Source organism: Cuculus canorus, chromosome 14 (genome assembly GCF_017976375.1).
Source record: "Cuculus canorus isolate bCucCan1 chromosome 14, bCucCan1.pri, whole genome shotgun sequence".
Lineage (NCBI taxonomy): Eukaryota > Metazoa > Chordata > Aves > Cuculiformes > Cuculidae > Cuculus > Cuculus canorus.
Window position 1 is genome coordinate 6059883 of NC_071414.1, and position 17555 is coordinate 6077437.

Below are 17555 nucleotides of genomic sequence, written 5' to 3' on the forward strand. Positions count from 1 at the left end.
TGGTCAAATACAATTATTTTTAACAGACCTGAACTTTATTATAACTAAATCTCTAAGTATTCTCATTCAAACCATTCTGGTGCAAGCTTAACTTTTGAGTAGACACTCAAGTTCTTTTGCTGAACTAGTCTTCAGACATTTCCTTTCAGTACTCTTGAAATCAGGAAAACAAGCAATGATAAGAGTGAACTTGTTAATTAACTTCTGAGTAAGGACAACCTTCAGTCACTCTAATTCAGGAGATACTTCACCTGGGTTGGAGTGGAGACTTCTGTTTTGCTTCTGCTTTCAGTGCAAAATTACAAGTGAAAAGCACGTTCAAATTACGACGGAACCATTTGCACATTTATTTACCTCTACAACTAGCACTTAGACTGATACAAAGATCGTCTCGAAGTAACTTAATTTTTATTGCTTTACATGAAAATTTGGAGTCCTCATATGTGATTTTAACAAGAAACATGAAATAGGAAAATCCGTAATCCTTTTTCTGAACATCATAGTACAAAATTGAACTCTAGCGTATGTTGAAGTTGTTAATACAAAGTCTAATATTCAAAAAGTCAACAGGAGTCATGTACCTCTACAAAGATGAACATTTTTGGCAACCTTTTCCAAAGAAGCATTATGCCTTTCTTAACAGCCATGTCAGGGCTAAAGTATGTGTAAAGTACACACACAATGAAAATAGTTTTAAATTTTTTTGAAATCAATAAGTAATTGTCATTCAAAAAGAAAAAAAAATATTGTATCTTCTAACAGAACTTTAATAGTGCAAAAGCTTTTAATTAGTTAGAAATTGAAGAGCTCTTCTTCAGCTCAGACATTCCCCCTTCCAACCCTGCAAACTCTCACTCGGATCCGAATCTGGTGTGGCTCCATAAAATCCAGGGAAAGGCCTACCCGAAGACCTGGGGTTCACCTGTGGCCATTGGTAATGCAAGCGCTGACTGACAAGGCATGAAAGTTTGAACATTCCCGTCAATTGGCCAGTTACATATTTTGCTTTAGTACCACCAGCAATTCACCGAAACTATTCACCAGAGGAAAACTAAATACACTTAAGTCACAGCATTAGTAGCTGAATTACAGACTACAGAGGCATTATTTTACATGCAGAGTTAGGAAGAGAAGTGAGCCTCTCACACCACAAACAGTACGTCTGTGGGTTTATCATTTCAGCTAAACCAATACCAGTTTAAGGTATCCTATCAAATGTTTACCTTCAAATTAAATGTATTTTATCTATATATAACAAAATAAGGTTGATATACGGTGCCTGACAAAAACCCACTTTATCTACAGATTCTGATAGACGGCAAATCAAAATAATTCAAGCAACAAAATGCACTTTGTGCAAGTAGCTTATTTCACTGTGTAGGCGAAATGTATTTTGAGGAAGGATTACATTTTGTTTGGCAATTTATTTTATTGACAAAGCGTATTTCATCAGATATTGCTTCGCATTTTGTAGACAAATGCATGTTGTCAAATACCCTATTTCCTTTGGTGGATGAAAAGTATTTTTCCACAGATTCTAAACCTCTCTAGAGAGTAAAACGGATTCCACACAACAGTAGGTTCTACAGAGAAGGTGTTTCTATTGTAAACATCTTCTAAAAAGTATGATTTTTAAGAGTATACTTGGAATACATAGTAAAAAATGTCTTTAGTATTGATACGTGTTGATTGTGATCTTTCAGAGTAATGAATGCTCACATTAAGGTAAAACAACAAAAAAAATCAATATCTAAGTAACATTGGGTTCTATAATTCTAATTGATGCACTAATTTTATTGAAAATTTATCCTCAACTCAAGAAAGTATGAGATCTTGGAACAGTAATTGCCAAACATTTGAAGACAATTACTTTTTATTGTTTTCTTTCTGAAATACTTTCTTTAATACCCAAGTACAGTGTCACTTTACAAGACAAACAACCTGCTCTAGCACTGTGACAGAACGTAGATCCAACTGAAGGTGATTAGTTCAAATAGTTCTTAGGCTACTTAAAATAAGGAAAAAGAAACAAACAACAAACACACAAAAAGCACAAACAACCCTCCCGGCCCCCAAAAGCCATACACAAATATTGATTAAATGAATTATAGTCACATATTTTTCACACAGTTGTGACAACAGCTCAGAAAAAACATCAGATTGTGAATATTCAGTCCACAATCACACAATCAGAGTTGTTTAGGTTGAAAAAAAACACTAAGATCACAAAGTCCAACCCCTAACCTAACACCATCAAGTCCACCACTAAATCCTGCCGCTAAGCACCACATCTATGCACCTTCTAAAACACCTCCAGGGATGGTGACTCAACCACTTCCTTGGGCAGCCCTCTCCATAAAGCAACCGTTCCTAAGATCCAGTCTAAACCTCCCCCATACACATTTTAACATCTATATTCTAACATCTACTTCAAAAATATTAGCTCTACATACATCTTTTTCTCCCCTCTCTTACCAATAGCAGAAATTTCAAGTTAAGTCAGCATTAAACTTGAAACATGAAAAATTGTGTCATATTCATATTAGCATTAAACTGAGTGGGATTCATTCTTTGAATATTGAAGAAGTATTCTTCATGAGAAGTCTGTCTTTACAAATAACTTGCAGACAGACATCATGAAGAGCTTCACACTTATCAGCTATGACCTTCAGGTGTCATTTGCCGATAAAGTAAAAAGGCATCCATTTACTATGGAAGTATTTGATGAGTTATATCCATTTAATTTCTGTGGAAGCACTGCTATGGAGAGTGCTGTCTTCACCAAACGCTCCATTTACTATTTCTTTTAAAACCAGTGTTAACTTTTTTACTCCACTTTAATGATAAAAGATTAGTCATTTTCATCTAAAAAAAAAATCCATCTTAAGCAAGTAAGCAAACCCATGGGCAGTAACAGATAACCTGCATAGGAAAACCAAACACACAGAGAGCATGAAAGAAAATATGCAATTTACTCTGAAATACTCAGTAGAAATAATTCACATTTATTTCGGAAGAGCATCAATAGGTAAACAATGACACTCCAAGATCCAGGAAACATCAAGACAGCCTGTGGCATGGGAAATGTTGCCTTTCAGTAAAGGTTTAAGTGGGAGGAGGCAACAAAAAAAAAATCCTTTCATATTTGAAAGGGCTTTATGGTCAGCAGAGGAGACAGCAGGTAACTAGAGCTTCTAGTCTTACCTTAAACAAACTTCTTTCACCACCTTATAAACTTCCAGACACTGCTACAGAATGAGGCCATGTCACAAAGAACCAAACTGATGACTGTTATTTCTCCAAGTGACAAATTGTTTCCTCAATACCTAATTTGTAGCTATTGTGAAAAAATTTAGGCCCTCTCCTGCTTCCAAAAAAAGGCCTCATATTCCAACAATTCAACTAGAAGAGAGTTAGAAGCCAATCTACTGAACTGTATGTGCAAGATCATATGAAACGCACACCCACAGGTTACATATACCTGTTTAATTATATTTATAGAAGATGACACTGGCAGTAAGATTTCAAGTATTTATCTACTCTTATTTTATAGGATCAATATTGGTTTCAGCTGGAACAAACTGAATAAACCCAAGATGTAGTAGCAGCTTTAGCAGCCAGCATCAGGCAGCAGACTGCCTACAGAGACATCCATTCTGGCAGCTTGTGATGCCTCCCTGCCTACACATCGAGACATCAGGGTTTAGTGCTTTCGTAAGGTTCTTCCCTGCTATATACCTATCAACAACAATACCTATCACTTCTGTAACATTCTCCCTGACCGCAACAGATAAAAGCCTTCCCTTCTGAGGTCCTCTAGCAGACAGCTTTGCTCTTCCTCCATCCACAAAGTTACAGTAGGATGAGTAGACAACTGATCTCCATCTTACTAAAACTCAGCCTCTCCCCTCCCAGCCTTCTCAAAATCATTTTTCTTTATCCACCTACAACCACCTCATCCCCGAGGAGTTCTAATAACCAGCTCCGCTTTCAGCATACAATGGATACAAAGAATGTGCACTTGCTGAGGAATCGGAAATGTTTTCATGTTTGTAATTTGAACTTCATGCATTTACCTTGAACGCAGATCACAGAGTCACAGAACAGTTTGGATTGGAGGGGTCCTTAAAGCTCATCCAGTTCTAACCCCCATAACATGAGAAGGGACATCTTCTACTGGAACAGGTTGCTCAAAGCCTCATCCAATCTAGCCTTGAACATCTACAGAGAAGGGGTTTTCATGACGTGTCTGTGCAACTTGTGCCTCACCACCCTCACAGTAAAAAAATTTCTTCCTAGTATCTCATCTAAATCTCTTCTCTTTCAGCTTAAAACCTTTATCCCTCTTCCTATCGCTGCCCTCCCTGATAAAAAGCCCCTCCATACCTTTCCTGCAGGCTTTCACTACTGCTTCAGGACAACATTAGGGGGAAATTAGAGCATGGTCTTGCCGTCTAAAATTCCCAGGAAAATGGCATTTGGGCAGTCTGCCCACCTGCCTGATGTGCCGGCCAGTTAAAAGGATTATAGACATAGTTTACTGCTTGCTGCTCCACCTAGCTCATCAGTTCTTCCACAGAGAAAGTTCTCCGTGTTCTTGGCCCTCATACAGGCTCCAGATGGTTCTTTGGTAAAGCTTCTCAAAACCTTCTTTGCCACCTACATGTGCCAGAAGTAGACTCACGCAGAATTATTATTTTCAGGGTTGGAATGAGAAAAAAAGAAAGCATCTGGGACAGTACAAATGTGATTAAAGGCTGTAGCACAATAGTAACCTTCACTTTTTCTCTAATTCAAAATTTTGCTGGTCCTTGGAGTAAAATTCAAGTCAAAGGTTTTATTTTCTTCTTCCTGCTGTACACGTGCAATAGTCAGAGAACATTGCAAGGAACAAGAGAATATAGCATCCGCCTGCCACAAAGATAAATAAAAGAATAAAAACTACAAGACACATACTCTGGAGAAGCATCCAAGAGAATCTACTGTGTAGCTTTAGTGTGCAAATGCACTGAAACAAGAATGTGGTACTAAGATCTGTGAAGTGACTGACAATGCTATTCATTGTAGAACGCAATCAAATCAGTAAAACCGTAGTAGCCCTTTAGACAATCAACACTATTGCTGATTACATACTCACGCTTGACATCTTTGGAAGCAGATTTAAAATCTATAATCATGATCTTTGCAGGGAGTGAGGTTAGGCTGGCCATCACGTACAGAAAACTTAAAATTAACCATCTATCCGTCTGGCTGCACCACTCCTCTCAAACCAAGATGGTACACACAGAGGCTTAGACTTAGCTTGTGAAGAGCAAGGCAAAACCAGCATCAAACACTTAATCTTTTTCCTACATCATTAATTTTTTCCCCCCTCTGTCAGTGGACCTGTGAATACCTAGAAATTATTTTTTCAATGAGCATAGATGCCTGTAAAACCCTCAGCTAGCGCAGCTCCAGTTGAGCTTAAGCCTTTCCAGTTCCACCCATGTGAAATGTCCACACCCCTCCAATGTTGTTACTAATCTGCATGCAACGAGCTAAGTAGGCTGACATGATCAAGAAAAATTTTGTCTCAAAGCGAAGGTAGTGGCAAAGGTCATTCCCACTCAACAGTGCAAAGGTAAGTGTGTTTCTCTTGGCTTAAGGAGACCAGTTCATATCCCGATCCTGCAGTCACAGCTCCTTTCTTTCTAAGTTCACTTACTTATGTCAATTTCTTGTGATTTAGTAATGCGCACTTGGCTGTACACATGAAGGTTATGGATCAGCAAGTCCTTTTGCAACCAATAACAGCTTTAAATTGGGTTATAAAATCTACAGGAAAAAAAACAGTAATTTGAGAACGAGCATGACTATAAAACAAAGTCCATATTTTGAATTAATTATACTGTTTCATATTGTAGATCGATGTATAAAAATATATTATGTGTAAGACTATGCATATTTAGTTCTCCGTCTTCAAGGCAAATTCTTCATCAACTTGCTTTGAAGTTGCAAATTAATAAACTATTAGGTGCAAGGACAATCCACAAGTTGATACTAAGTATCTCCTAAATAAACCAAAACCAGCCAAGCTCACTCTTGTCCCCTTCACACAGAACATCACACAATGAATGCACTCTAAGAGCAGAGACATTATCACTCACCTAACCAGCGCAGGTTAACTAGATAGCTATATTTCAATTAAAGGAAAAAGCCAATTGTTGCATGTCTTATTATCATACTAAAACATCTTGGCAACAATTAATAGCTACCCAATTCATAGAAGTTGCTTTCATTATTTTTGAAGCAGCTACTTTCTTTGAATGTAAGAGAAAAAAACGTAGATGTTTCTATTGCTAAGGAGACTGAATTAAAAAAAAATGAGATATAAAGCAAATATTTAAAATATTCTTTTAAAAAGGACAATTCCTTCCCATTGGATTTAAGTACTTGCTTTATAATCAGCATCACAGCCAGCTATCGTATAGCAGAACACCAGCGTGTTTCTTTTTTGTTTTTTCTTTTGGCATTGTGACTGTTCTGCTGCAATATATTCTGCATATTTATTCTGGGACAACATCACGTAACAAATGAAGATGCCTAGACACACATACCAGCATTTCTATGTCTTGAGTAGCTGCAGATCCTCATTATCAAAATTGGATATCTGCATACTAAGCCAGATTTCTGCTAAAGTGAGGAAAACTTCAACCATCCGTGAAATGTGCCCCATTACAGTTATGGCAAATCTAATATTAAAAAATAAGAAGACAGACATAACCTTCTAAAACTAAAAAATATCTCTACCAGTAGGCAGACTGTTTTAATGTAGATGTTCACATTACTGTAATTAACCTTGTGTTGTACAAGCACGGATCGCATTGCCAGGAGCTATAAAAAGCTAGGTCAGTAAAGACCTGTGTGAAGTACAGCTGCTTCTACTGTACATGCTCAAAAAAGGCAAAATTATATCCATCTGTCAGAAAAACAGGTGAGCAGGTGCTAGGTTTAAAACAAAGTAAAACAAAAATCCAGTTACTTTGAGCTTATTATACCAAATATATAATTTTAAACTATTCTGCTGAAACTCACAGTTTGGAACTCAAGTATATTTTTGTTTTCCATAGGAGATGATATAAGACAGTAGTAGTGTACTGTTCCTTCCACTTCAAGTCACTGTAAACGTAGTAACATATTGAGAAAGGTTTATGTAAATGACAAACATAAAACACACAGTGAAACAGAGAATAAATAATAGCTCAAAGACAACTAGTAAAACCACAACCTTCCCTGCATACAACTTCAAATTTAAAAGAAGAATAAAGCGTTGAACAGAAATTATTTGTGCTATGAATCATCTTGCCTCACATACCTACAGGAAGCGCAACACTGCTACCGTGCAGCATAATCTTGTCACTCTCCAATGCCCTACTGACATGTTTTTCTACTGCATTATTAGCACCCTTGGAGGGCTCCCTATTACTCAAAGCTGATTTATTCTTGCAAGGTATCTTGCTCTCTCTAATATCTCCTTTCCTGCAGTCAATAGCAGCCATCTCCTGGATGACACCTGAGCCTGTTGCCAGGCTTATTGTAACTGATTCATGTCCCAGCTTCAGTAGCAAATATATAGAGCTGTCAGATGGAGTACTGATGGTGGTAGCTCTTCCCGGTACCAACACGTCTGTAAGCACTGAACATTTTGATTTCTCACTGTGATGGCAGTTTCGCTATCTACTTTGGTTTTCTTTATATAAAGCCTGATTTTGGAAGACCCTATCCAAGCTTGCTGACTAGAAGTTAACTTCTGCTTTGATTTCAGACTGGCTCAGGACTGGACTGTATTTTATAACCAGCATTCAAATGTGTAATGAACCAGCTTATAGCTGCTACTCCTATAAACACAAACAGTGTAATGAAAACAAAAAGAAAAATCCTGGAAGAAAACATCTTCACAAAGAAGATTCCCTCCTCTTAATTCTTTTTTTCTTATTATTTTTCTTAAAATACACAAAAATCAGCTGCTTTGGAGGGCAAAGGCACCGGTCTGGTTTGAGCTGCAATGGGACCCAATTGCAGATTTATCTGTTCATTCCTCACACCTGCTCTTTTCCACCAAAAAACATTTATCAGACACCCACACAGTCACATTACCTCAAACTCCAGTCACAAAGTAATTACACACCATCAAGGAAAGATGGTGACTGCAAACTTTTTCCTCTTCACAAGGTAGCTCTGAAAAAGTTCAGTTCAGGATTAATCATCACATTGAAGGACTTGAAGCACACGGAAGTGCTTTCGAAATTGCACCAAGTTTCCAGAAAGACTTGAGAATCAGTTCCACAAACACGTAGAACTGCCACTACGGAGTTTTCAGTACAGGAGAGAATGGATAAAACCGTAAATAAAGGACAGATTACCAAGAGCACCACGGCTAGGATTTTCCATGTCCTTCCAGTCAGACTCCTTTATTCAGCACTCTTAACAGGTTACACAGAAGTATTTCATCAAGCATCACCTGCGATGAGCAATAACTCTTCTGTGGGCTCTCCCAGGACAGCCACAGAATGCCATTTCAGAGATTCAAGTCCAGACCTGCCCATTTCAGCCACTTCAGGAAGCAGTGAGTTATCCTAGCTCAAGCTTGCATTCTAAGTCAACCTGAACATCTACAGCATTTCCCACCGGCCTTTCACTCACAGCCCCATATTCTCTTAGAAGCAAAAAGATGAGTTTTCTTTTCTAAATAATGACATATTAAAACCTGCCTTTAGCTACGAAAATCAAAGGTCAAAGCTCAAATGTGTTTTGTTTGTGGTTTTTTTCCACAGTCTTTTTTATGCAAAAGCTCATATTACAGTCAAGTACATGAAAAATATATGAATTATACTACTTCATGGCACAGAATGTAGATTGTTAGCAAAATTTGCACCTGAGCCCAAGAAAATCCTTATAAAATATTGAATACTATCAGCATCTATTTAGCAATACTCAACTTGATATGCTACACAGTCATCAGTCAAAAATGCAGGATTTCAAACATCTAGTTTCCTTTGCCACTACATTCTTACTTGACATTTAGTGATAATTCTTTATTTTTATAGAGTTAGTTTCCTTAAGTGCAGTCTCTCAGTCTGGATACTCATATCTAGAGTCCAATAAAAATATTTTAAGAGGCAGTACTACTACTTCTCTACCCTAATTATCCTGGATTTACTGTTCTGCTTGAATTATTCCCCTCTTTCATACATTTGACAGAGGCCTGAATTTATCCAAAATAGGATTCAATTTCTCATGTCTTCATGCAGGACTTGAGAAATGACAGTGTTGCTTTTATTTCTTCAAATAAAGTCTTGTGTCTTAAGGAATTCTGTTGAAAAACTTCCTCTCCAACAAGTGTTTTTGCAGTGCTAAGGTCACAGCGTGGGCATATATCCTGACAAATTTCAAGCTGCTTCTAAAACTCAATATGTTAAACCCTAATAATACTCCATTAAAATCCACGACAATCAAAGAAATGTAAAGAAAGAGTGTCTCTTCTTCCTTAAAATACATTTTAGCAAAACAAGTAATTGGCAATATGGCATAATTTGCAAAAGCATCTTAATTCTACTTCTGTAATCATCATTCATTTCACAACAAACCTTTTTAATTGAATATTTATCCTTGCTCTTTCATCATGCTGAACTATTGCTGGTAATTCCAGGAAGAACCCACTTTGCTGTATTCATTTAAAAAAAAAAAAAATCAAAATAATTTTCCAATGCATTGCGTCTTACTTGGGATACAGATTTCAGGCAATGGGTGAGGAATAGGAGAACAACACAGTAGCAATACTGATTTATTGGTTACTTGATGATTTAGAGTAATTTACTTTAAGTAAGTTTTATGCTTACACAGGATGGTATTCTGTCTTTGCTGTCAAAATAATTACACAGCAGAAAAATCAATAGCCCAAGTCACATTGGTTTTGTGGTTCCATTTCTGAGTGCAAAGATTTTATTTATCAGGTTGCGATTGCGCGTTTGCTGCTTAGGAATTAAAAGACATAACTATTCAAAAAGACAAGTGCACAAAAAAAAATCAATTGAAAGAAAATCACTTTATTTGGGGAGGGTTAAGAGCATACTTAAAAATAAAATTGTTTTCAAGACTACATATTCTGAGAATAAAGACTTTTGCTTCACATGTATTGACTACTATTTCAGAGAAACGATGTCTTGTATCTATAAAAGACATAATTCCAGCCTCATGGAAGCTAATCCATTCAATGGAAGTGGGGTTTGGGGTTCTGCAGGAGGATTGGGTTTTGGTGGCTGCATTTTGGTTTGCATTCTTTTTTCCCCAAGCAGAGGAGGGTGTGAGGCTGTGAAAACAGAAACACACTAGAAGGGGGAAAGAAGCCCAAAAATTAAGCAATTATAAAAATTGATAAGTACAAGCACAGTAGAAATTACTGTAACTCTCACCATAGGTACCTGTCAGGAGACAGTCAAAACATAGGACAGGATACAAAGGTTTGTGTGAGTGCCGCGGAATTTGGCAGAAGCCATACAAACACGACTTTGACCCACAGGCTCGAAACCCAGAGCATTCGTATTGGCGAGGGAAGAAGCTGTTTAGAAGATACATGAACATTTCACATTGTTTTGTATACTTTTGTCCCCTTTAAAAATGACTGGAAATTAACGCAAACGTGTCAGAGAGGCGTGTAAGTCTGATACTAAAAAGAGGGCTACCTCAGCAATTCTCTCAAGTAGTTCTGATTATTCATACAATGGGAGTTTATAAAAGGTTTTCAAAGCATATAGAACATGCTCCTCTATACAGAGCAGCGAAAAACTGCATCCTCCAGACCCAGGACTAAGAAGAGCTCTGAAAACAGCAGTGATTTTGAGGCTGTGTTCCTCCCACTGCCACAGAAGAAGGGAATTGACAGTCAAGATGCTAAAGAATTGACAGTCAAGATGCAGAAAGCTAAGAAACTGAATCTCTCCTTGAGGAAAAGACCAGTAGGGTTTTGTTCGAGAAGTTAAGCTTGGTTTTAATTTAAGGTAGTTCCTTTCTAAAGGCTTTGATGCACCATGATGGGATGTAAACCCAAACAAAACAAAACTATATAAAACCCCAAACCAAAAAGCAAGTCTAAGAAATACGCTGAAACACTGATATCACAGCAACGGCTTCTGAATAACAGAAAAGATGCTGGAGAAGGAGATAAGGGAGTCTCCATATTTGGTTGGGAACTGACAGCAAGTCTTTTCTAGTTGTATAAAGAAGAACAAATCAAAAGGCAGAAACACATAGAGCTCAGAGGTTGGACAAACCCACACAAAAGGGAAGTAATCGAGAAGTTACCAGCAGTTCTTCATCACCACAGCAAATCCAGAGGAACACATATTTAATGAGGCTGATGAAGAATGAACAGTATTGGTTTGACACTGTGAAGTCAACCACAGGGCCTACAACAGGCTGAAAATGAGAGATGTCACCAGCACCCAGCATCAATTCCCAACGCCAGACCCAGGGCTAAGGAAAATTCACTGTAGCGTGTAAAGGCAGAACATCCCCCCAAACCCCAGAGCCCGCAGAATAAAACTCCAAATCAGCTACAGTGATATACTGCGTGCGATCTTCTTGTGGCACTTCTGTTCCTCCCCCATCCTGGGGTCTGTGAGGATTCCTCTCTAAGCTGCAGGAATTTGTGGAAATCCGCTTAAGCAACTATTTTACTGCTAGCAAAGGAAGCCTCTGCTCCTCACAAACACCACAGCATTATGCTCTCTTGTCCTGGCGTGTGCCTCAACTCAAAGCAAACCCACAGCAAACTCCCACAGCCATACAATGGGGAGCAGTCAAAAAGAATGTTTTTCCTTAGTACCAGAAAATCCTTTCTGGCCTCAATATTTTTCACAGCAATGCGCAAGACCAGCATACAGGATCTAGCCACCACTTTGAAAGGTTTAAATGGACACATTCTCGACTTGAATTACCGCAGGGAATTATGAACACCACTTTGCATTCAGCTTTGCTTCTGACCTGCTGTCTGACCTTGGGAGATATCTTGGTGTTACTCTCATTCCCTCATAAAAAACAAGCAGCAAAACCAAATAAGCCAAACAGCCCTACCTATAGAAGACAACGGCAGGGGATTTTGAGATTGAGCTATTGAGGACCTACTTCTGAAGCCTTCTCCTGGCAAACTGCAGGCGAGCTGCTGAGTGAAAACAAGAGCTTCTGGACCAATACCTTTCAGCACTTAATGTTTGTTCTACAGGAATTTGGTAGGAGAAGTACTTGTCAATCAGCTCTAACTATATGAATATGGGCTATAAAGATCCTTTAAAACAAATATATGAACTTCTGCATAGAGTATATCGGTACACTTAGAACAGTAAAAGCAGTTTTCAGGAATCTCCTATTGAACTTTTCCAATTTTGCAGGCAGAAAACTATCATGAAACCCAGATTCAAAAAAAAATTTAATAAAGAAATAACCTCACAATCCCACCAGATTTTTTTTCCCAATGTGAAGAATTACTTATACTGAAGCACTCCTTTTTTTCTCATTTTGATTTTCTTATAGTACATATAGTTTGAAAATGCAAAGGTTCACACGCTTAGAATAATTTCCTTTATAAGTAGGGAGCACAGATCCTAATGCTTTAAAAACTGAAGAAACACAGAGTCATGGAGTCAGAAAATAACCTTTTAGTAGAAAATATATAATGACAACCAATTAATCCATTGCAAACAATGCAGCGAATGTGTTGACATTTTCAGTGTAAGTGAAAGAATTTCCTTGGAATTTGGTGCTTGCCATATCTAAAGCAACATAAGTTTTGCCATGCCCTGAAAGATGTGATAGAATTTAAGATGTTACATTAAACCAACTTCAACTAAAAGATGAAGAATCTAGAAGTAGTTTCTTAAGAAAGATCTTCACTGAATTAAATGGTTTGAGTAAGAATCTTCAGGTCTACCACAAAAAAACCCTGCATTCAGTAAAATGTAAAATCCACAAGAGAAAAAAATCTCAGAATTAAATAATATTTTTTTTTTTTTTTTAATGGGAATCAACCAACTGACGGTTCTATTTCCTTTACTCTTGAGCTACTCCTAAGCAAGAGAGCCTACTTCCTCTGCTGGACACATTGGGACAAGAGCATTACCGTATGTAATTACATCAATTCCCAGAGCGTGTGTACAACATTAATTAAATTATGGAGTGTCTTGTGAGCATTCTGTCCAGCAGCTAGAGACACCACAGAAGAACAGATAATTTTAAAGGTTCTTTCCTTTGTTTATCTTTTTGCAGGGTATACATTACTGGATACACACATTTACAACTTGATGATACACAGCCACCCCCATAGACTAAAGAATTTCTGGTGTGTGGGCCCACTCCATTGAAAAAAATTCCTTTTGATGTCAGAAGCAATAAATTCCTAACATCCTCATCTGGGCACCTCCAGCAAATTAAAATCCAGTTGGTAGGAAAAAGGCTTATTTCTCCTAGTGAAGCATTCTGAAGTAATTCAGTTGGGCTGGAAAACACTGAAGTTGATTCTATAAAGCAAAATGCTGAGACAAATTGCTTTCCTCTATGAAAACACTTTCCTGCAGAGATCTTTCTAGGCATTTTTCAGGCATAGATGGAAACACTTAGGTCGAAAATATAAACACATCTCAGAGCAAAACAATACAGAAAACTCAAGTGACTACTCACTGAAAGGGGAGGTTGGCAAAGCTCTGTTTTGCAGATGGTACGGCTGGTGTTTTTAGCTCATCAGGTGAGAGAGAATTCTTAATAAGCTGGGCAGTGAAAAACAAGAAGGATCTGTCAGGAAGGAAAAAAAGGATCACTTTCAGAAAAAAAATGAACTGTAAAATACCAATAATAAGCAAAGACTTCAAAAGTATTTTGATACTCAGCTCTCTCCGTTTTTAATTACCGAAAGGGTAACACAATCTACCCACTCTAAGATGTGAAAAAATAATCTTCTAGACACATCTTCCCTTATGCCTCTCATTTTACCTGTCCCAACTGAAGACAGCCAAGCAATGAGCTTAATCTACATTGTTAAAACTAGCGAATAAGAATGGACCATATCCTCTTTACTCAATTCCCAAAGAAAGAAAAGACAATCTTGGATGGTGTTCCTCAAAAATTTTGAGTCAAGATACTTTTTGCCCAGGTAACTTCACCGCGAAACATTTGAAGTACTCTTGGGTGTCACCACTTCACAGATCACTTGTTGCTTCCTCTACCCATTTATTATTTTCTTTCTCAGTATGCAGTACTTGGTACTACCTGTTGGTTCCCACATTTTCTTCAGGCTTCTCATTATCCTTAGAAGTATTTTTGGAAAAGAAAATTACCTAACGTGTCCACAGCCTCACCAATTGATTTGATTTACGTTTCACTTGGTCAACGAAACGATCCAGGTAGAGCCACAGCTACTTGTAAGATGATTCAGGAAAGGCAAAGGCTTCACCTCACATTATGAAATTAACAATAAGAAATAACAGTGAAGTGGTGGTTGGTCATGTTGCCAAAGAAATTCAAACAGTTGATATGCGCCCGCTCAACAAAACGCAAAATAACTACAGGCTGGAGGCAGGAACAGACAAGCAAAATATCAGCACTAGGGCCAAATATTTCATAAATACGTACAAACGTCTATTAAGATAAGTTATTCCTTTCCACTGTAATGCATGCAACTTTTAAGCAATTATCTTTTAACACTGAGAGTATTCAACACGGCCAACTTTTATCTGTTACTTTCACTGAATTTAAAGTAATGGTACTTTTTTTTTTGGTTAAAAGAGAAGCTTAATGTACTAGCACTACTTAACTGCTGAGGTCTATCTCCCTGGAAATGAATAGGCATAATTGTATTTGAGGCCAACAGCTTTCCATAAAGCATCAATTATTTAAATAAGACAAAGAATTCGATACACATTGTACATTAGCATCACGTAAAATCTTTAAGGCCTGAATCATGGCATAAGATCTTTTAAGAATATGAATCACTGTTAAAAACCCCCAGTGCTTTTAATTTGCAAATGCAAAAGCTGAAATACAGATACCCTCACTAATTAGAGGTTGGAATGAAGTCTTTACTTTCATAATCTCCTTATTTTCACTATTATGCTTACTTTCTTTTGTGCAATCCTATCAACCTGTGCCTCAATGCAAATTACACTTCTATTACATACCTCCTGCCCTGGTAATTCTGTGCTGTTTACAGTATTTGCTTATAACTAGTAATTCTTTTATAGCTTCCCTGTTTGTATATCACTATTTCTAGAACATAAAGGGGGGTAGGATTAGATGATCTTTAAGCTCCCTTCCAACTCAAACCATTCATAAAAGCAGCATCAAGTTACACCGAGATACAAACACTGATAATCTACCAAGGAAAAGAATAAAAAGTAATTTTTGTGAACTAAAATCTGCCTCAAGTCAGACTCATGCAAAAACTAGCAACCAGATGTGTAGGATCATCTTTCAATCCTCAAGAAAGACCAGGCTTTCAGAACTGATTACTGGGAGCTGCTGACTAGCAGAAAGACACGTGTGGCCACTGCCAGCTGAAGCGGAGAAGTATTTTGACTTTGAAAGGCAAAATAATTGGAGCACACAGTGCTCAAGCCTTAGCCACGGCACTGTCTGCCACCGTGCAGGGTCCCAGTCGTGTCCTGGGAGATGCTCATCCACCCGCTCGTCTTCCACACACCGCACGAGCCACCAAGCGACTGCTGTCAGCCCATCACACACATAAGCTCTTGTTGGATTCTCAGGGTGCTGCTGAGGTATGTCTTCACACACAGCAATTCGTAGGGAAGAGATAAAAGATGCTACAAAAGTGACTTTAAAAGAAGACTAAAGTAAGTACGGAGCTTTTCAAATTCAGAGGAGATTTAAAAGCATTTGATTTTCTTCCTCCCCTGATAGTGTAAAAAAGAAAAAAATGCCCTAGTGCTACAATTACTGTTTTCAGTGTCTCCTTTGGCCTGTTTTACACCTGAGAGGTCCAAAGAAAGATGAATCACTCAGTCCAGCTATAACTAAATAAACCAAAACCCTGCTCTAAACCCATGCAGTAAATTACTAAGTATCAAAAATAAAACCAAGTTTCATGTTTCATTGTAGGGTTTTCTTGGTAAGCTACTTGTTACAAAGGCTGACTAAAAATGCAATGTGACAACTTCAAATGTCGAAGTTCTAACAAATAATTTTTTACCTTGACATGCCTTGCTGTAAGAGCAGAGGGGAGAAATATTTGTATACATCTACCAGCACTCACAAATAAGTGAAACCAAGCAAGAAAAATCAGACAGGATGGACTTATTCCCTTTACAGTTTTCTTGCAATAACAAATAATATCAGATACTTTAAAAAAAAAAAAATCAGCAGATACTACACAACTAACAAAAACAGCGTACACTATTTCTCAAAATAGAAGGGACACCCCAGGTGCTGGCCTGTCACTGACACTAAGTGTTTCTGGAATCTGAGAAACTTTCTCTTCTAATGATGAGAGATGGCTGTTTTCCAAGTAGCTGGTGGAACAGAAGAACGCCTTTCTAGATGATTTTCCAGATACTATCTGCTTCATAGTCATACTTCAAGTTTACAACAACACTGTCATCCAACTGTCAATGAATCCATTAAGAAGACAAATGAGAATTAAGTTTTTATTGAAAATGAATTTAATATAGGGTGATTTTCCTAGCTACATTCTTGTTCATCATGTGGGGTGTCTGTGCCTGGGTGCTGGCAGGGAGTTGGTGGGGCCGCTGCGAGGGGAAGCGGGGGCTGCCCTGGGCACAGCAACAGCTCCACCGCAGGACACCATACTATAGCAGAGTTTGCACAGTTCAATAATCCTTGATATTAGTGGAAACGAGATACATGCAAAGATTCAAAAATTCCAGTCAGTGCCCATTTGTATCATGGGACACACAAATACTTTGGCCACGGTCTAAGTTGCTACTGAAATTTCAGTAAATATCAACACTTCTGGTAACCACAGTAACAGTGCAAATCCTAAAAGTATAAAAGAGGGTTAATTAAATCCAAAGAAAGGTTGTAACTTAGAGTGCCACTTGAGTAACTGACATAAAAAGCCGTAAATTTACTAGATGCTACAAGATCTGGTCCTTATAGAGTCATCTGGCAGTACTACTGAGATGGTACCTATAAGCAGCCAGACACTTAAAAACTCAAGAGAGGATTTGGCACACTTTGCGCTGTTGCATGTCTTGCCCTTGGTAATGATTAATTAATGAGTCACATTTCTTAGACGAAGGTTATAGATTACACACGCAGTAATGATAGAAATGGAGTATCACAGCTGCAAGCATATAAAAGCAGGGAACTGCAAAATCAACACAACAATTTGTATCTGGTTCTGGTCAGTATGCACTTTATGTTTTAGCCTATATTAGTATTTTTTTTTGTTTTTTCAGTCACTAGATCATTTAGTGCAAGGTGCTCACCTTCCGAGCATCACTAAACTGTTTTCCTGCCCATTTTCACAGCAGCTGACCCCAGGCCAGGCAGCC

General features: G+C 37.9%; 1 protein-coding gene across 17 annotated transcripts in view; it reads right to left on the reverse strand.

Annotated features, from left to right (window-relative positions):
- TENM2 (teneurin transmembrane protein 2) overlaps nucleotides 1-17555 on the reverse strand; it is a 961638-nt gene that overhangs the window by 589457 nt on the left and 354626 nt on the right. For 16 of the 17 annotated variants that reach the window (XM_054079360.1, XM_054079368.1, XM_054079373.1 and 13 more), the window contains one exon: nucleotides 13711-13821. The exons of the other annotated variant lie outside the window; for it this stretch is intronic. The gene's annotated coding sequence lies outside the window, so the exon portion shown is untranslated. The remainder of the gene's footprint in view (nucleotides 1-13710; nucleotides 13822-17555) is intronic. 17 annotated transcript variants of the gene reach the window in all.